Source organism: Sapajus apella, unplaced genomic scaffold (genome assembly GCF_009761245.1).
Source record: "Sapajus apella isolate SASKATOON/1434 unplaced genomic scaffold, GSC_monkey_1.0 scaffold302, whole genome shotgun sequence".
Taxonomy (NCBI): domain Eukaryota; kingdom Metazoa; phylum Chordata; class Mammalia; order Primates; family Cebidae; genus Sapajus; species Sapajus apella.
Window position 1 is genome coordinate 93,347 of NW_022437242.1, and position 4,167 is coordinate 97,513.

At 58.3% G+C, this 4,167-nt stretch overlaps 1 long non-coding RNA gene across 1 annotated transcript; it reads right to left on the minus strand.

Moving 5' to 3' along the window:
• Nucleotides 1-724: 724 nt before the first annotated feature.
• LOC116545606 lies at nucleotides 725-3,857 on the minus strand. Its single transcript, XR_004266373.1, has 3 exons — nucleotides 3,813-3,857; nucleotides 3,468-3,478; nucleotides 725-777 (listed from the first exon to the last, which is right to left on the minus strand). It is a non-coding gene; the product is annotated as an uncharacterized LOC116545606 (long non-coding RNA).
• Nucleotides 3,858-4,167: the final 310 nt, after the last annotated feature.

Consider the following 4,167-nt stretch of genomic DNA (forward strand, 5'->3'; position numbering starts at 1 on the left):
CAAATTTTGGTCTCTTTCATCCTCCAAGAAATCAGCAACCAGCTCAGGCATACCACTCCTGTTATTGGTTAAGAGGGTGATAGGACTGATACCATCGAGATGTCCTATTTAAGGGGAACGTGTGGGCAATCTTAATAGTATGGCCCTGAGGCCACAACCAGATGCCAGATATAGATATACTCTAGGCACCTCCCTGGCCCTGCCTTTTCCCAGTCCATTCTCTCACCTTACCATGGCCCTGTCCCGTTTCTGGTCCTGCCTTGTTTCTGGTCCTACCCTGTCCATGTTCCAAACCTGACTCTGGCCCTGGCCTTCCCAGTCCCTGCTCTGCCATCCCCTGCCCCTGTCCTTGTTCTACACTGGCCCTACTCTGCCTTGGCTCTGCACTATCCTAGCCCTCCCTTGCTCTGGCCCTGAACTTGCCCAGTCCCAAGCCCTGGCCCTGAAATGCCCTTCCCTGGTCCTGATTCTGCCCTGCTTCTGGCCCTTTCCCATCCCTGGCTTTGGTCCTCTCATGTTTCTGGCTGGGACCCTGTCCCTGATTTTACCCTGGCCACGACTACCTGCCCTGGTCTTCCCTTGGCTCTCTGCTATGCTGGCCCTGCCACGACTTGGCCCTGACGTTTGGCCTGGTCCTGTCCTGTCATCCACTGTCCTGACCCTATACTGGCTCCACCATACCCTAGCCCAGTGCTTGTCCTGGCTCTGTTCCTAGTTCTATGCCTCCTATGGTCCTGCCCTGCTTTTGGCCATACCCTGTTCTATCCTGGCCCTGACCTGCTTGGTCCTGGTTCTGGTTCTGCCCATCCCTGTGCTTGATCTGGATCATCCCTGGTCCTGCCTTCTCTGTGGCCCTGTCTCTGGTCCAGCCTTGGCCTTGGTCTAGCCCCTGGCTCTGTGTTGGTCCTGCCCTGGCCCTGACCCTGCGCTATCCTAGTCCTGCCCTGGCCCTGACCTCGCTCTTGTTCTGGTCTTGTCGCTTTCCCCTGACCCTGCTTTGCCTTGACCCTCAACCTGTTGCTAGCCCAGCCCTGGCCACAGCCCTGACCTTGGCCTGGCACTGGCCCCTGCTTCTGACCCTGGTCCTGCCATGGCCCTGCCCCAGCCTTGTCCTAGACCTGGTCATGACCTTGCCCCTGCCCTGCCCCTTGCATGGACCCAGGTCTTGACCCTTCCCTACTTAAGGCTTTGCCCTACCCCTGGGCTGGCTCTGGCCCTGATTTTTTTGAGCCCTGCCCTGGTAAACTGTTCTGGCCCTAGTCCCATACCTGGCCTTATCACTAGCCTGGCCCTAGCCCTGTTACTGGTCCTGCCATGTCAGTGGCCTGCTCTGGCTTTGCCTTGGTCCTGATATTGTCCTTTCCTTGTCTTGGTCCTGGTCCTGTCCCTGCCCCTGACCTTCTCTGGCCCTGGTCTGGACCCTGGCCTTGCATTGGACCTGCCCTGCCTTTACCCTGTGTTATCCTGGTCTGGCCCTACCCTGTCCCAGCACTGATCTGGCCCTGCCATTTCCTGGTCCTCCAATTGCCCTGCCTAACCCTTCCCTGGCCCTCATGCTTCCCAGGTTAGGCCCCAGTACCATCTTGCATCGAACCCTGATTCAGCCCAGGACCTTCCCTGATCCTGCCTCAGCCTTTGCACTCAGGGATCAGAGTCACTCAACCCTGGTGCTACCTGGCTCTGCCTTGGCACTTGCCCTGTCCTTTCTATGACCTGGCTCTGGTCCTGCCCAGCCCTTGCCCTGCTCTGGCATAGCCCTGGACCTGGTCCTGTCATATTCGTGGCCCTGGCCCTAACCTTGTCCTGGCCCTACTCCTGGCTTTGACCTACCATGGTCCTGCCCTTCTGTGGCCTTGTCTTGACCTCACCCTGCACTGGTCTTGCACTCCACCTTGCATTGGTCTTGCACTGGTCCTACACTACCCAGTCTATGTCTTAGCCCTCGCCCTGATTTCTCCCTGGGCTTACTCTGGCCCTGCCCTGGACTGACACCAGACCTACACTGTCCATGGCATGACCGTGGGCCTGCCCTGCCCTCCTCTTCCCTGGTCCTGCCATGCACTGGGCTCAGTGCTTTCCCTGGTCCTGCCATGCACTGGGCCCAGTGCTTTCCCTGGCTCTGTTCCTAGTCCTGCCCCTGCTATGCCTCTGCCCTGCTGTTGGCTATGCTTTGGGATACCTTAGTCTTGCCACTCTGTCCTGCTATCCCATCCTGACCCAGCCTTTGATTTTTCCTGGTCCTGTTCTGCCCTGGCTATGACCATGCAATGGACTCTCCCTAGCCACACCTTGGCCTGGTCCTACACTGGCCCTGGCAATGTCCTGGCCCCACACTGGGCATCCACTGAAACTGGACCCACCTTAGGCCTGCCTTTTCTCTGACCCCTCCTTGGCCCTGTGTTAGCCCTGTACCTTCCCTGGCTATGGCAGAGTGCTCACCCTGCCCTGACCATGCCATAGACCTGACCATGCCCTGTGCTGGTACTACCATGCCCTGGTTCTGCCCTGGCCCTGTGCTATCCTAGTCCTGCCTCACCCCTGAATTTGCTCAAGCCATAACCTGGTCTGCAACAGCCCTCCCTACCCTGACCTTGCTCTGCCCTGGCACTCCCTTTGGTCTGCCCTGGCCTTGTCCCATCCCTGGCCCTACCTTTTCCCTGACCCTTCTCTGGATGTACCCTTGCCCTGGCCCCTTTCTGGCCCTATCTTGTTATGGGTCCTGTTCTGTCCATGTCTTTCCCTAATCTTCCCTGTCCCTGCATTACCATCCCCTGCCCCTGCATTACACTGGCCCTGGCTTGCTTTGGGTCTGGGTTACCCTACCCCTGCTCTGCCCTGGTCCTGTCATGTCCCTGCCCTGACCCTGAGATTGCCCTGATACTGGGTCTGGTCCTGGCATTGGTCTTGTTATATCCCTCGCTGTGACCTTGCCCCTGGTTTTTCCCTGACCATGGCCCAGCACTGGTCCTGCCATGTCTCTGGCCCTGCCCGGTTTTGCTCTTGCCTAGCCCAGACTGGGCACTACACTACCCATTACCCTGACTCTACCCTGCCCTACACTTCCTGTCTGTCAGGGTCCCGTCCTAGGCCTGGCCCTTACTTGGCTATGGCCCTTACCCTGCCACTCGTCCTGCCACAGCCCTGACACTGACTTGGTCCAAGTCCTGCCCTCGCTCTGGCCTTGACCTGCTTGTGGCCTTGGCACTGTCTTGGTTCTGGCCCTACTCAGGCCCCTAGTTACCCTCGCCTTTCCTTGGCCCTTTGCTATGCTGGTCCAGCCATACCTTCGTCCCGCCTTTGACTTGGCCCTGCTCTGAGTGTGGCCTTGGCATTTGGCCTGATTCTGCCCTGACCTGGACCTGTCCCTGCAGTGCCTTTCCCTGACCAAGCCTACTGTTACCTACTCTATTCCAGCCCTTCCCTGGCCCTACTCTATCCCTGCCCTTATCAAGACCTTGACCCTAAACCTGCCCTTTCCCTTCCCTTGCTCTTCCATGCTCTGGCCTTGCCCTCACGCTGCATCAACCATGTACCAGCCCTCTCTACCCACACATGGTCTTGGCCCTGCCTTCTCACCAGCCTGTTCCTGTTCCTGTTCCTGCCCTAGGCTGACATTTGGCCTACCCTGTCCATGACATGGCCCTGGTCCTATCCTGTCATCCGATATCTTGGCTCTGTACTGGCCTCACCACACCCTGGCCCAGTGCTTTCCCTGGCCCCGCTCTTAGTACTGCCCCTGATATGGCCCTGCCATGCTTTTGGATATGCCCTGTGCTATTGTAGGACTTTACTACACTGGGCCTGGCTCTAACCTGTCCTTCTCCTGCCCTGTCCCTACCTTTCCTTTGTCCTGGTTTTGGTACTGTCCTAGCCCTGCCCTTGCTCTGGACCCTCACTGGTCCTGCCTTCCCATGATCCTGCCCTTGCTTTGATGCTGTCCCTGGACCAGTATTGGCCCTGAGTTCCCCCTGGCCCTTCTCTGGCCTTGTCCTTGCCCTGGCCCCTTTCTGGCCCTGTCTTGTTATGGGTCCTGCTCTGTCCATGGCAAGGGCACAGCCCTTGGCTTTGCATTGATCTTGGCCTGGCCCTGTGCTATCCTAGTCCTGCCCAGGCCTTGAACTTGTCCTGGTCCTGGTCGTGCCCTTTTGCCCTGGCTCTGCCCTGACT